Consider the following 16,702-nt stretch of genomic DNA (forward strand, 5'->3'; position numbering starts at 1 on the left):
TTTCAAGTACTGGGGCACACATAGCTCTGCCAGTGCATATCAATCCCGACCCATAACACTGCCATACCAGCTCTCTTAGCCCCACAGACCTCTGCCAATTTTAGTCAGTTCTGACCTACTAGACACCCCTGCCGTTTTGGGACTGAGACCCACCCACAGCTCTGTCAATTCTCCTCAAATCAGAACTGCATAGCCAGTGTACTTGTAGCCAAGGACACCACAGATTCCAGTCTTCATCAGCCCTAATATTTCAGAGTTTGAGTCCCATAAGGTTCTACAAATGCACCTCAATCCTAACCTACAGGACCCACTGCTTTCCGAATACTGTGGCTCACATACATTTCTGCAGATATGATATGATACGATAGTTTATTTATATAGCGCCTATACACAATGTGTTTCAACGCACTTCAAGGTAAGGGAGGAAACAAGGACAAATAAAATGACATTCTTACAGGCCATGAACAGTAAGGATGTGAAATTATCGTACTCGGCTTGACAACATTTCGGATAGTGAAAGAGCTAAGACACAGATAAGGAAGGGAGGGGAAGAGTGGGAAGGAAATGGAAACAGATAGGCTACTACCGTACTAGGCCTGACGACAATTCTGGTAGAGCCGGAGAAAACAAAAGGTGAGGGAGAGGTGTGCGGAAAGGGAGGGGAGGAACAAAACAAGCGACCATCGTACTAGGCCTGACGACATTTCTGGTAGAGCCAGAGAAAACAAAAGGTGAGGGAGAGGTGTGCGGAAAGGGAGGGGAGGAACAAAACAAGTGACCATCGTACTAGGCCTGAAGACATTTCAGATAGTACTTGAGGAGGGGCTTGAGGAGCTTGAGGAGGGGGGGTTACAACTAAGGCGAGGGGGGAGGAGACAGACGATGTTGCTATCATACTCGGTCCAGGGACAATTCTGATAGAGTAAGTGCATAGAAGAAAGTGTAGGGGAGGAGGGTAGGAGATAGGAAAAGGGAGAGGATGAGAGAACAGAGAGTAAGCAGTCAAAAAGAGTGGAGAAGCAAGAGGGGGGAGCGAATACAATTGCAGAAGTCAGTAGTAACAAATAATGTTGCAAGCCAGGATACAAGATGGAGATGGGAACAGCATAAAGGTACCACCCAAGGTATTCCCAAACACTGGCTGGTCAATGCACCACAGACCTAAATGTGCAGCCCCCCTGCTCTGCCAGCACCGAGGACCTCACCTAACTCTGGTGAGGCACGCTTGGATCATTGCTATGATGCACCCCAGGCCCGCTCCAGGCACCACGTGCTTTGTTTGCACTAGGATCATTGCTGCCAGCTCCACTTATGCTACTGCAATTTGATCAAACGTTGATTTATTGTGTGAGAGATGAGTCATTCCATAACATTTAATATCCAAATGCAATATAAAAAGTAAACCCTGTTCAGCATTGACAAGTGAGCTCAGCCACATGTTTAGATCACTGTAACAGCTCTCATTAAGCGTGTTGCTTTTTACTTGTACAGCCAATTACCACCGCCTCCAGAGGCAAAAAAAGAACATTTCTCATAACACTTCTTTCTACCGCAAGCCCTTGGTGTGCCCTCTTCCCCCAGCAAGAGTGCAATTGAAGTATCATTAATTTAAATCGCAAAAACTGCTTTCGCAACGCGGCCCTTCTCAGGAGCATTCGCTTCTTCGCCAGAAGACAGTGCGCTAGACTCAATTCAAATTATCTTCAAATGTTTGTTACTAATATGTAAATTTCTGCGGTGTGAAAACAGGACAGGCTAGCCAAAGGGGAAATCTAGGGATTAAAAGACAGGCCACGGGCTAAACCGCAAATTGAAACAATCCCATGTCAGGCTGTCCAGTTTGTGGTCATGACGTGCCCCTAATGAAAGGACGCCACACTCAATGAGGCACAGCCTCGGTATCCAACATCCCCCACTGACAGATCACAACTGTCAGCAACAGGGGAGCCGACTTATGAATTTCCCGGGGGGTGCCCAAATATAGGAAGTGACATCACTGGCAGTTATGACCGCATTTGCACGTAGTTGCCAACTTGGTGCAAGGGGCGGGGTGGGAGGATACATTGGCTAGCATGTACTGCATATATTAAAAATAAGTAAGAAGGCGCTTTAAGCCTTCCAGTTGCATTGCAGTAAGCCATCACTGCCCCTACTCCACCCCTCTATAATCATCCAGGTTGTAGTAGCCCTCAAAAGGTAGAGCAACACAACTAGGATGGGAGAACGAGATGTTTGCTAAACAGAAGGTACAACTGCAAGGTGGAGTACCACCACCAAAAAGAAGTTCCCAATTCAAGGAGTAAAGAAGTTTCAACATCCCTCGACAGGCAGCTCTGGCATTGCTGTTTGGGGTACACTGCATATAAGTGTAATGCTTTTGCTTTTTAGTTTAATACTAGATTTTTTTTATTTTATTTTTTATAACACAATTTATTGGTTTTATAACATGCATACAACAAAGGACTCCATGGAAGTCAAACAGAAACTAACTTAGAAGAGTGCATTAGATACATGCATTTTGCTCAGTGTGCACCTTATATTTGTTTACAGTAGTGTCAATACATCACAATACGTAGCTTTATACCCATTATAGGGTCAATGGTAAGGCAGATTACTGCGCCTCTTCCCTCCTTTGCCAGATCTTTCCGGCTTTCTCGGGACAACCCCTGGCCCTGTATACTCTCTGTTCCATATCTATACAAACATTCACGTCTACAATCCACTGCTCAACCTGTGGCGTCGCCTCAGATCCCCATAATTTAGCAATGTTCCTCTTAATCAATACAGTAGTAGTTGAAAAGAGTGCTTCCCCATATCTTGACAACACACCTCGCCCTCCATACCCAGCAGTAGCGATTTGGGATCTCTAGGTATTACCTGCCACAGAACTCTCGTCAACATGTCGCAGCACTGTTGCCAGTATAGTTGGATAACTGGGCAGTCCTATAATATATGAAAACATTTTCCCTCTTCCCGCCGACATCGTAAACAGTTTGGGTCCACACTCTTGCCCCAGTGGTAGAGTGCCACTCTCGGTTAGTACACTCTGTGTAATTTCTTAAACTGGATAAGCTAGAGCCTGGATGAGATGGCCGTTTCACGTGGGTACATCAGTGTCGAGATCCAGTCCTCCGGGAGGATATCCCCTACGTCTCTTTCCCATTTGGCCTTCAGGCTCGCTAGTTCTGGCGTAGCAAAGAAGCTTACAGCACTATATATCGTTGAGGTGGTTTTATTAACCACCTTTTCCAGTACAATGTTTCTTTCGATCGGGGTGCAATCTGGCATGTCAGAGATGTCAGGGAGAGGTTTCTGTAGTGCGTGTTTTAACTGTGTGTGGTGGTACCTTTCAGTTTCAGGGAGATTGAATTTATCCAGCAACTTCTCGATGGGCATTATTTTCCAATCCTCTATCACATCCCTTTTGTTACCCAGCATGGCCATTTCGGTAGTTTACCCACCTCTGCTAAATTCCTGTTCTCCCAGAGTGGTTGAGCTGGGGTTACCTTTTTGTCCCACCCGATGAACGTATGTACCTCCGCCCAAATCTGCGTTGAATGAGTCATCATGTTTCGTGGGGTTGTTGCCCCAGTTTTTTGGTAGAGTCCTTCTAGTGGGGTCGGGCTCTGTCTCATTGCTATCTCTGCTCTTATATGTGGGAGTAGTTTATCCCTGTGTAACATGTCATTCACCACTTCCATCTGATTCGCCCAATAGTAGGGTTGTAGGTTGGGAAGCCCAATACCACCCTCCCAGATTGACCTCTGGAGTGTGCTGAGCGCTATTCTCGGGTGTCCACCCCCCCATAAAAGTTTTCTTAGTATGCAGTCTATTCTGCAGAATAGAGTAGATGCAACATGGAGTGGGGCATTTTGTAGGGCAAATAGGAAGCGGGGCAGTGCCAGCATCTCAAACAGTGCCGCTCCTCCCAAAAAGGTCAGTGGCAGAGAGGTCCAGTGGCGTATTTCTTCTTTAAACCTTTCTACGATTGGTTGCAGATTGTTTGCTAAATATTAATTCAGGTTATTGTCCATTATAATGCCCAGGTATCTTAAGTGGGTTGGTTCAATTCAGTATGGGCAGTTTTCCGGGATTCCATTACCCACCTCAGTAACCGGGAATAACACTGATTTGGCCCAGTTCACCCTAAACCCACTAAAGGATCCATATTGTTGTAGGAGGTTAGTTACTATGGGAAGGAAGTGCTTGGGTCTCTTAAATAGATCAGTAGATCATCCGCATATAGGGAGACCTTGTCCTCCCATTCTCCCAATCCCTTGAAACCTTTCCAAGTCTGTGTTTCTCTTAGTAGGCATGCTAGGGGCTCTATAGCTAGTACAAAGAGCAACGCTGACAGTGGACAGCCCTGCCTCGTTCCCTTGCCCAACTTGAAGGGTGTGGATGGCCAACCGTTAACTATAGTTTCTGCCTCTGGAGAGTTGTATAACAGTTGTACCCAGCCGATGAATTCTGCGCCAAATCCCATCCGATGCATTATCTCCCATAACACCTCCCAGTACACTGAATCAAATGCTTTCTCAAAATCTATTGCCAGTAGTGCCAAGGGGTCACGGAGGCATGCAATCTTTCTAGCGCTAGATGTAGTCTGCAAATGTTCATGCGTGTTGATCTATTTGGCATGAATCCACACTGGTCCGGATGTACCAGTGATGTTATGACCTTTTGTAGTCTAATCGGTAGGATTTTGGCTAGTAGCTTCGTCTCGCTATTTATGAGGGAGATTGGTCTGTACGAGCTGAATTGCTCCGGGGGTTTATCCGCTTTGGGGATTACTATTATGGCGGCTTTCCGAAGGTCAGCCGGTAGCCGGCCTTGTTCCTTCGCATGTCTAAACATGTTTAGGAAGTGTGGGGCTAGTTCACTTGGACCTATACTCTTCCAGGCTAACAGTGGGAAACCATTTGGGCCTGGGGTCTTGCCATTCTGGAGTTGAGACATTGTTGCGATCAGTTCTTCTTCAGTAATGTCTTTATCCAGGAGGAATTTTTGTTCGGCGTTCAGGGCAGGGAGGGTTATTTTGTCTAGTATAGAGACGTCAATGGGGCCATCTAGGGGTCTGTATAGCTCGGTGTAGTATGCTGCAAAGCCTTCCGCGATATCCCTGTCTGTCACGAGAGGGTCTGCATTTGACAATCAGATCTCTCTGACGTGCCTATGCCCTTCCTCCCTAAGTTCCAACAAGGCTAGCATTTTGCTCGCGTTGTCCCCTGTTTCGTAAATTTTGGCTCTCATTGCTCTATGGGCTCGTTTTGCATTATCTAGTGCCACACTCTGAAGGCGCTTTTGTGCTATTACTACCTCTCTTTGCGTTTCTGGACAGTCCTGGGCTAGGTGGGCCTCTTCCGCTCGTTTCACTTCTAGTTCCGCTGCAACAATTTTTTCCTCATACTTCTTTTTTGTCGCTGCAGTCCAGGAGAGAATTTCTCCTCGGAGCACCGGCTTGTACGCCTCCCACAGTACCCCAGGGCTGACCTCTCGTTCAGTTCAAATTACGATTTAGTGACAGTTGTATGCGTTCTTTAAGTTCCGGGAAGCCCAGGTCATAACTGTTAAGGCGCCAGGATCTTGGAGGGAGTGGCCTCGACGTCACCAGCTCCATCAATAGGGGGGAGTGGTCTGAAATTCTCCTTAGGAGGAATTTTGCTACCCTTGCCTTATGGATGCTTGTTGCCGGGAGAAAGAAATAGTCTAGCCTTGATAATGAGGCGTGAGTATTCTCTTTTGTCCGGTGGCAGGTCCTGCCATACATCTCTCAGACCCATTGCGTCTGTGAAAGTGTCAAGCTTGGTGCGGATCCCAGGATTTCTCTCTCGTAAGTGTGTTCGGTCTATCTCCATGTTCATTACTTCATTAAAGTCTCCCCCTAGGATTAGTAAATCCGATGTATCGTTAGCAATCAATGGTGTGATGTCCTGTACTAACGCTGTTAGCAGCATGGGTGGAGCCTAGATCGCCAGTAGGGCAATTGTTTGGTTTCATAGTGTTCCCACCACATATGTATATCTGCATCCAGTGTCTTGTGTGACCGTGGAGAGGGCGAAGGGAAGTGATTTATGCACTAGAATAAGTACACCCCGTGAGCCCATCGTGAATCCAGCATGTAATGCAGTGCGGTAGGTAGTGCGTTGAAATAGGTTACAAGTTGTCCCTGCTAAGTGGGTTTCGGTAAGAAACACTATGTCCGGTGTGTGTTTCTTCAGGAATTGCGTGACTAACCTTCTTTTGAGGCTACCGCCTAGCCCGTTGACATTCCAGGTTAGGAACTTAAGGGTGCGATCTCTGTCAGTGGATTCAGTTTGTCTATGTATAATGGGTGCTGAGCCATGTTCCGCCATTTCTTCCCCTTGTCTTTGTGTTTTTGTGCTTACGATGTGATGATATCTTCAGAGGGTTTCTACGCAGTGATGCTTGTGTGCGTGTTTGAGTAAGTGCTTCCCCAGCTCTCTTCCAATTTCCCATCAACCTCTTAGAACAAGATCTGCATAGAACATTAACTACAACAATAATAAGAAGGAACACAATCCCCCCCTTCCCCATACTCCACCCAACTTGAAGCATCTGTCGCCCGAACTTTCCATGCCGACTGAGTCCAAGATGCAGTCGTCAAGCATGTATAAATGATCTATAACGATTTCTGTCTCCAATAAAATCACATTATCCTTGGACCTAAGGTCCGTAGAAGTGTTCGCACTTGATGAGATGGGGGGATCCCTAGCCTTTTGCCGATATTGTCCATTCTTTGACTTTTAGCTTCGTGTCTCGGCCTTATCTTTCGTTCAATCTCTTTTCGGTCCGTGAGGCCTCCAGTGTGAGGTTCATTGCTGGAGTGTGGCGTTCACTCGTCTTCTGTGCGCGGCGGTGGTTCGTGGTCATGCAGAGGTGGTTGTATCGGCGGTGGCTCTCTTTCTGACCAGGATCGGGCTTGTTTAGTCCTGTTAGTCCTCGTGTTTCTCCAGTCCCCCTCGATATGCTGTTCTGCCCATCTCCATGCTTCCTTAGGGTCTGTGAAGTGAACGGTGGTGCCTTTATGGTATATTTTCAGTTGTGCTGGGAATAACAGGCCATATTTCACCTTTAGTGACTGCAGCTGCCTTTTCAGTTTTGCACTTGTCTGGTGTAGTCCAGGAAGAAGGCAATTTTGGAGCCGTTGTAGGTCATTGTGCCCTTGGCACGTGCATGTTGAAGGAGTGCGTCACGGTCCCTGTAATTTAGGACCTTTGCGAACACAGTGCGAGGTGGTGCCCATGGCACTGGTTGTCCGGATGGCACGCAGTGGGCTGTCGCTACGGAGAAGAACTTGGAGAACGAATTAGGTTCAAACATATCATTGATCCATTGTTCTAGGAACAGTTCCATGTTTGGTCCTTCTGTGTTTTCTGGCAGTCCCAGGATACGGATGTTGTTTCGCCTTGTTCTCCATTCACACTCGTCAATCATGTTTACACACCGGATAATTGCTGGCGTAGTTCCCGGATCCAATCTTCGGTCCCAGATATGCGCTGTTCTGCCTCGCCGGTACGTGAGGTTACTTTTTGCAGGTCATGACGGAGGAGCGACACATCCATGCTGATGCTGTCCATCTTCTGTTCCATCGAGGCCCTGGAGTCTGCAATGGCGGCCATAACGTCTTTCAGTGATATGGAGCTATCTTCTTCTGCCATTGAGTCCTCTTGTTCCTGCCCTTGTCGGGCGTGTGTGACTGGCAGCGTATATTGGTCGATATGCTTTGGGAGGGTAGCTTCTTGGCCTTATCTTTACCCATGACAAACGATATTATACCTGGTATGCGAGTTGATCAATTCGCGTGAGATGTTATTAGGTCCCTTTATCTCGTTGGTGTGGTGTTCCGGTTCAGCGTCAATGTTTGTGGTGCTTCAACAGAGCGCCCTGCTGAGTAATTTGTTTGTGTTTGTGGGTTTTTAGGGTCAGGATTACCACTTGTTACTTGGTAATGAGGGGGAACGATGTGTGGGCTTTCAGAGTGTCTTTCCTCTGTTGCTTGGTTTCACGGGGTGACTAATGGCCAGGCTTCCGTTACTGAATCATGCAGAGCCAGTGCTGTTGTGGTCGTTGCGCGTCCCTACAGGAGGCTCACAGTGTTTGTTCTTCTCCTGCTATTCAGGCGTGATGTGCGTTGTGGGGTGCGTAGCGCGTATGCAAGGCGGGTGCGTTCCCGTCCGTTCGGGAGTAGTCTGTCTGGCTGTTGCAGTGTATGCAATTGAGTGGCTGGCGTCTTCTGCTCGGTTTTTAGATCTATGATCTTGCGGTCCCTTTTCCCGCTTATGTCAGCGTCTTGCCGCCTCTTAGTGCTGCGCGTGGGCGCTGATGGGGGCAGAATGATTGGGGTGCCAGTGATAGTTTTGCTTGACCAGAGTGACACTTGCAGTGGTCTGCGGCTTATGGTGTTCCCGCTGTGCGGATAGTGGTGTGGCCTCAGGCAGGGTTTGTGCTTGTGTAGTGTTGGCTTTCTGGGGCTTTAAGTGTTTGTGCTGGCAGCTCCAGTTTATGGCAGTTTCACCTACCGGGTCCGTATTCCTCCTCTGGCTGGGCCACTCTGGTCCCGCTCCACTATGAGCCTCCAGCTCCGAGGGAGCAGGAGGCGGGCACGGGGTTGCTGCAAGTCAGCTCCGTTTATCAGGGTGTCTGCGCCCCAGAGTGCCGCAATGCTCCCAGGCTCTGTCTGGGGTTCCTGCAGCCAGTGCAGCTTCTTCGCTGGGAGGTGGGGGCACACCGTGGGCACTGTTCGTTTGAGTGACCAGGTCTGTGTGCGCCCTCCACGTCCACAGGGGTCCGCTGGAGGGCCACACTTGGCCGGGCATCTCGGGGGGCGTCGCTGCTGGTCTTCGGTTCTGGGTCCTAGGTGTCGTTGCAGGGGCAGCGGCACCTACGCCTGGCATCCGATCCTTCGTTCTCACGCGCCCGCACCGGGTTGGGCGGGCACTCTCTGCCGATCCACAGGCGGGGAGGTTTGAGTGTGCCCCTTCGCACGGAGCGGGAAGCGAGGTACCCGGCACCTCTGCGCCCGATGGCTCTCCTCGGTTGACAGGCAGTTGGTAGATGGTGAGTCTCGTTTGTCTCACTGTGCTTGTACAATGGCACGGTGGTCTGCTATGGAGCGCCCAAAGTTGTAGGCAACGTCTCCTTGATACTTTTACCCCGGGGTTCGCGCTTCAGTCTGCGGCCATCTTGGGTTTTCACATCAATCATACTCTGGTCGCTTCCGCGGGCTGTATCTTGCTTGCGGATCTGATTTTCGAGTCCGTTACTTCACCCAAGTGTTCTTTAGTTGTTTATTGCTCCCTCGGGACGATTTCCTCTCCCGATTTATAAGAATAGCAGGCTATTTTCAGGATGTTCATCGGCGGCTGGGAGAGCACAGAGATTCACGTCTACATCTCTCTGCTGCTGGCCACGCCACCCCGTTCAATACTTGATTAAGCTTATGGAATCCATTCTTACCCCACAACTTTCATGTTACATTGAGTCAAACTCTCTAGACAGGCTTTAGACTTCTTAGATGAATGGAATCTGTGATGATTTCTGTGCTTGATGTCATGGCTATGCTCCAGTACCGCGGTGAGGTCAAAGTTCTCATTTTACTTGACCTCTCCACGGCTTTCGATACGGGCAACCATGCCATCTTGCTTTGACTGTGAAGTTGTGGTATGCTCTCCCACCTCGACTTCGAAAGCTGTCTGACCACCTCTGTTTCTTAAGGCCTTAAAGACATTCCTTAATGTTTAAATCTTTTGGTTAGGGGATTTTTAGCAGTCCTGCTCCTCAGCGCCCAGACATCTTTTAGCCTTGGTTTCAGGCTTTATAAAGCAAAATACAATACAATACAATATCATCTCAAAGCTCTCTAATGAAGTTAGGTAAGGATATTGGTACCAGAGGAAAATAAGCAAGATAGCTAAATGGATCAATGCACCAGCTACAGATAGTTGTGTGCATAAAGGTGTTTCTATGTGAAGGAGTGGACTTGAAAACGAATGTATATTTACCATCTGCATTTTTGCATAGGGTAAAGAAAATTGTTTTCCCTCACCCGGATGAAGATTATTTTATTAATTAACCAGGGGAAAGAACTACAAGTTGCAAGTTACTAGCCAGGCATAAAAAGCCACTCGCCACCACACATACCCACACACCAATTCTTACTCAGCACTAGGAAATTACCATTAGATAATAGTTAGTGGGAAGTGCGTATTTTGAGGCCCAAATAAACTCATATTTAGAGGGTGCTTTTTGGTTGATCTAATGTTTATACAGTGCTTGGATACGCCAAAGAGGTCACCTAGTGCTGTCCACTAAAGTCACACTGATGGAGATTTAAAACACTGTACCCTACTCTAAAAGGACTACTTCTAAGGGCAGTGTGGGCATCTGTAGACTCTCATAAAGCTATTAAGAGGGTTGTTCACGCAGGAAACACCCATTTCTTAAGGTGTCTCTAAAAACTGCTTTGGCCTGTACTGAAGTCCCCTGTCAGGACCCTCAAGGGGTTGGGTCCCACCACCCACTTCATGATGGCGGTCCTGGAGCAATGTAGGGAGGGTACCCTCCGCAACACAAGGAGTGGGCAGCATGGGAGGCTTCATATTATCATAGAGTGATGATAATGGTAGCTGGACTATCAGTGAGATGTAATGGAATAGAATAGAAATGCCTGCAATATTAGAGTACCTGAGCATTTCATGACAACAAGGTCAATGATGGAACTCTGCTACATAATTTGGAGACAGCTGGCAAATAGAGCAAGTGCCAGAGGGCCTGGCCAATGCCTCTCCAGTGCCTACACAAAAGAAAAAAACTGTTGGCTTTGTCAAGGTTTGCTTCTCCTGCAGTCAACCCATACATGCTTACTTCTTATGCTTAAACCCAGCTACAATTGCACTTTATATATTCGGGATCATAAACGTGTATCAATAATCGGACATCATATTCCACGCTTGATAAAACAGAATACACCTTGTTCAATAATACATTTATCACAACTAGTAAGCTGAACATTCCCAAAACCCTAACTGAAAGGTGTTTTGGAAATATAATACTAGTTTTCACCATCACAGGCCCTCCTCTATCATGTACATCCCAATACCCCACTATTTCACAGCATATCCCTCACTTGCATACCATTCCCAGGATTTGACCTATATGCCCAATATTATCAGTAGAACATGCTCCACATTTGTTTTATTTACCATGTCCACATGTGCAACCCAATACTCACTCCATTTTGCACACCCACATTCCCCTTATTTGAATCATAAGATTTTAAAACATTTCTTCATCATTTGGGTCATCACATGTGCCCTCATTAGCTCTTTTACATCCTAAAATGAAACTCTATTCACCAAAATGTATGCATGCTATCTGTTCTTAGGAGGCAGTAGAAATGTTTGCTTTTAACAGGAATTCAGTTCAGAGCCTCTTGCTTTGCATCTGCTCCTCAATTTCTAAAAATCGTTTTTTACCCGGCTTTTACCTGGGCCGCCAGAGAGAGACACAGTATGGATGGAACAAAGGGCCATCCATACGGCGTCTCTTCTCTACGCCCGGTGGGAGGGGGGCTCAGCCCCGACTTATTCTGCCGGCAGGTGCCCGGGCCCCAGAGCACCCGCGTACTCGGCCCCCCTGCTCAGCAAGATAAAGTTCTCTCGGCACATGAAACAGTATGGTGGCGGACTCCATGAATGAAGCACTCGTCTCCATTATTTGAGGAACGCTGTATGCTCAGGGCACTGGTAAAGATCAACACCTTATGACCACGGTAACGATCCCACACGCCTGTGTGATCACAGTACGAGCCACAACACAGTTCTACTTACCTATCGGAGGCAACAAACTGATTGTGCTCTAGCGAGACCACTGAAATGAAAAGGAACCGAGCATGTGATAAGACTGAAACATGTGCAGGTCAAGGGGTCTGCAACCTGCTGCTCGCCAGATGCTCTGCACCAGACTAGGGTGATGAGATTTCAAAAATAAAAAACTGGGACAGGCCACTGACATGGAAGTAGGACTACAGCGTCAGCAGTGAAACTGTAGTCCTACTTCTATGTGGGTGGCCTGTCTTGTGTCATGCTAAAGGAACAGAACGTGTATTGGGACCCAGAGGAAGATGGAAGGGAGTGAAAATCGAGTGAGAAGAGCGCCTATGGTCCCAAGACTATTTTAATTTTAAAAACCCCACCCGGGAATTCGGGATCTGGTGGATACCATCCCAGTTTTTGGCCAAACCGATGGAAAACTCATGATATCCGTCCTAAACCAGGATGGTAGCCATCCAATACCCAAATCCCGGGATAGGGTTTTTAAACTTAAAAAAATCTCGGGACCCTGGGACGGAGGTGCAGATACCCAGACAGTCCCGGAAAAACCGGGACGTCTGGTCACCCTAAGTATGAGTCGCGTGTTCAGTCATATTTATGATCAAACTCTATTGTACATGCCATTTCAGAATGTTAGTTGACATATACGGATTAGCAGAAAACTACGTCACACGGTTCTGTAATGTAGAGTATTAAACTCCGTATGTTATCTATCAAAAATGTTATGCTCCATATATTGGCAAATGGATATCCATGTATAAACCATGCTCGGAATGGTTTATTTGGTGTAACATTATTCAGCCCGATATGCATTTGGACGAGCAAAATATGATATCATGCGTTTTGTATGCATGACATCATTATGCCAATATAAACACTGAATAACATGGCGTCTGCAAATTCACACGTGGAACGCACATTTTTTCCGATCCCTGCCATCATGAACACATCCTCTCGTTATTACTGGTAAGCTGTTGGTAAAATCAGGGATTATTATACTTTTTCAATAAGTCCCATAAGGCTTTCAGGGGCCTGGGACCGCACTACCTCCAACTCTCTCTTCCTAAATATCTCCATACTCAAGCTCTCAGCTCATCCACCTCCAAATCTCTGAGGGTCAGTTGCTTTTCCAAGCCGGGAGTTGGGGCAGATCTCTATCCTAGGATGGGGCCTCCCCCTGGAACAGCCTCCCTGCCTCTCTCAAACTTGAGCAGAACCACCAGCGGTTCCGGAAGCACCTCAAGACCTTCCTCTTTGCTTCCGCTTTCTCACTTCCTCTCCCCTGCTGATGACCCATCTGCTCCACGCACTGGTTAACTGGCCACCCTCTGAACTTGAGCCAAGGTCCCTGCATGTCCAGTTGCACCTCACACTGAATCTTGCCCCCCCAGCACCCTCTACACCCCCCAGCACTTGTGGACTGTATCTGTAACACTACTGTCCCTTCTCACTGCATTTATTAGCCACTTGCTGGCAGCACTTTATTTACCGGCATTGAGCCACCCGCTGGCTGCACTTTTGACTACCTGCACTTCAACCCCCACCCTCCGTACTTGTCCCTTTCCCCGCACTTGCGCGATCTGGATGACACAAGGCCTAGTAAGCTTGTTGTTTTGTTCTCCTCTATCTGCCCCCCCCCCCGCTTGTCTTGTCGCGCCTAGAAACACTTGTCTACAGGCGCGTTACAAATGCCACACCATATCATCGCAAATCCGCTTCCTCTTCATATTGGGCTGTTTGACGTAAAATAAACTTTTTCTCAGAAGGAATATGCCAACCTCTAATCCCCTTTGGTGTTATCCCTCCCCTTTAGTGTTATCCCAGTGGGCATGTATATACCACTAGGACAAGATTGCATAGTTGTGAGGGAGAGGGCCAGTATTGGCAAGTTTATGTTTTAAGATTGATGTTTTTACTGAGAATAAATCATTTATTCACTCGTTGGTTTCATAATTGGCAGCTGGCCCAATTTACACCCGAAGAAAAGCATAAACAAACAGCAGTGTGAAATGAATGGTATTTGTATTTAAATCACTCAAAAAGACACTTGGCCTCATGTCCTGTAAGCAGCTCTTTAAATAGCAAACAATGTGAGAGATTCTGTGCATCTTGTTCACCTTGAGCCCCTCCCTTTCCTAAAACATAAATGCCATCCTCAAGAACACAGACTTTAAACTCATGATACACAGGAAAAGCCACCCAGTTAAACAGGAAGAAGAATGAAAAAGCCAAAGGGGGTCATTATGAGTTTGGTGTTATCCCGCTGGTAAAACCGGAATACCACCAAACAGTATTACCATTTGCCACCACCTGATATCCCCCAATGATACTGATGCTGGTTATACCAGCTGTTTTTACCAATTGGGGTCCGATTTACCTACAGCTCTGAGCTGGAGAAAAATCAGGTAACCCCCACTGGCAAACATGTACTCTTCCTTTCTGGAAAAGTGCTGGTATATGAAATACTGGCACTTTATTTCGGACCGGCAGGGTCATAATGACCCCTCAAAGACTCTAAAACAAAGGAGCCTGACTCTGCCTAAACTTGAGAAAACCGACCACTCAACTCCTGCACCTATAAGGTGATCAGATTTTCAAAATCAAAACCCAAACAGGCCACAAACATAAAGGTAGTACTATAATGTGACAGTAAGTGTCAACAGAAAGGTAGGACTGCACTCCAGTAGAGTGGGAAAAGCTGTTCTCTAGTTGGTAAGTCATAATTTGGGCAGCAATCACATGACTTGGAATGCTTACTGAGGCCATCTGAATTTGAAAAACTATTTTGCCCAAATGCAAGTCGTGTCATTAAAGTGTTATTGCATCGAATTTAATTTAAAATGCAACTTGCGCTATTCTTTCAACATGTTATTCTAGAAGATGTGAAGACACAAAGCAACACGAAGCAGTAATCCCAAGTGGCAATTTTTTATCAGAGTTCCAGGTGGTTTCTGCAACTGCTCTGGACCTAGTTCTCGTCGTAGCCCCAGCCTCTCCTGACACATTGGTTGCTCCCGGTTTGCGAGAGTGACTCTATTCTGTGTTGACTATCAGCGTGACCAGAGGAGAAAACACTGAAATCCTGAAGGCGGAAGGTTGGAGGGGTGCTGTGCTTTATTGTTATAAGTCAAATAAACGTAGCAGGGGCATCCCCTGAGGTGGGGACCAGCCTCGTATTGGAGACGTGCATTGTCATTGCTTATATACTGTAAGGATGACGCCTTAACAGTGACGGTGCATTGCTCATATACAGAGAGATGAGGGTGATGTGTATAGGTTCTGCAGGAGCTGTGTAGTTTCTGACCTGCCTTGAAAGTGTGTGTGTGTGTGTGTGTAAACTGTTACAAATGTGCGTGCTTAGCAGCTCTACCAGCCAATCGGTGGCCAGCAAGAAAAATTAAGCCTCGCCTTGGTGCTCACATACGAAACTGATTATTGGTTTTAATCTGAAGGCGACCTTTTTCAAGAAAGGACATTTTCAGAGACTGAATGGTGTGTATTTTCCACAGAAGAGCTTTGTAAAAATAAAAAGGGAAATTACTTCATTCTATTAGCATTGTACAACTTTAAAAAGGGCCAGTTTACGATGTTAATTTCTTTTTTCTTTTTTACTCAACTTTATGGTTTTGAGTATTAATGTACAGAAATGATTCAAACCAATAAAGCAAATATCACATGTTAGGTTTGACAAAAGAGCTGACGGCTGAACAAAAAGATGGAAGAATGTATATTTCGGAAAAGCTATTGAAGTATAATCACTGTCTTGTTATGAACAGACACAGCGACATGTGTCACGAGACAGTTTACAGAACCAGAGAAGCATGGAAACGGCTATGGAGGCCCCCCTTGAGGGCAGAAGGAAAGTGAGTTTGCTCCTGCCCCTCCTCCCACACTCCCTGCAGGGCCTCAAACCCCTTGAAAAGATTTAACTTCAACTGAAATGTCAAAATGATGAAAGGTGGCTTAGGGTGGAGGGCTCTGGCAGGGCGTCTAAAGTATCTAGAATAGTTTTGGGAGGGAATTGTTTAGGGTGGACGTAATCCTTTCGGCTGCACATGTTTCCCATATCTTGACCCACCACAGTCAATGATAATGGGCCCATCTGGGGATTTCCATGATTGTGCGAGGGTCAGGCGGGCTGTTCCGAGGAGTTGTGTGATCAGAGACGCTATATGAAGGATAGCTCAGGGGCAACGCGTTTGTCTTGGAAGCCTATGATGGTGAGGTTCATTCAGTCGATTCCGGTGATTTTTCCAGAGTGAATTAAAGGGAGCACTGGCAGCCCCACCGATACCTGATATCTGACTCTTTCAGCCAAGCAGTAACAGATAAGAAAGACTGTTGCTTTGCCGTAGTGGAGGGGGCCAAGTCTTGGAACAGTTGAACCTTGATGACTCTGTAAGGTATCTCTTCGTTGGAACGTGCTAGTTTCAAGATCTCTTCCTTGTCCTTTAATAATGAACCCTTGTGGGACGTACAAGGCCAAGTTGTTTATTTTCTGGAAGGCCGAGACCTCCTTATGGGTCAGGTCCAAGACTATGTGCTCCTCTTCTGGGAGCAAAAGAATATGCCTGAACAAGCCCTGGATGACGTTTCGAGCTTTGAGTCCTGTATTTGGGATGCTATGCCTCTGACACTGAAGTTGCATCTTCTGGCCGGTTTTCCATGTCCAACTGTTTTGCAAGAAGTTGTTTGGCAGAAGCTTCTCTGGACTCTAATCTTGTGGGCAGTTCCGCTAGTTCGTAGGATTGTTCACGTTTCTCCAGTCCCATGGCCGAGATCTTCATGCCCATTTCTGCACTGCTGGTGAGGATTGCGCTTTTCAGCAGTAGAAGATGATGATCTAG

The 16,702-nt window shown here is 46.9% G+C and overlaps 1 protein-coding gene across 3 annotated transcripts in view; it reads right to left on the reverse strand.

Annotated features, from left to right (window-relative positions):
* Positions 1-16,702, reverse strand: part of LOC138570211 (BTB/POZ domain-containing protein KCTD12-like) — a 905,191-nt gene that overhangs the window by 760,560 nt on the left and 127,929 nt on the right. The gene's annotated exons all lie outside the window — the stretch shown is intronic.

Source organism: Ambystoma mexicanum, chromosome 2q, assembly GCF_040938575.1.
Source record: "Ambystoma mexicanum isolate Mex_15411 chromosome 2q, UKY_AmexF1_1, whole genome shotgun sequence".
NCBI classification, from domain to species: Eukaryota; Metazoa; Chordata; class Amphibia; order Caudata; family Ambystomatidae; genus Ambystoma; species Ambystoma mexicanum.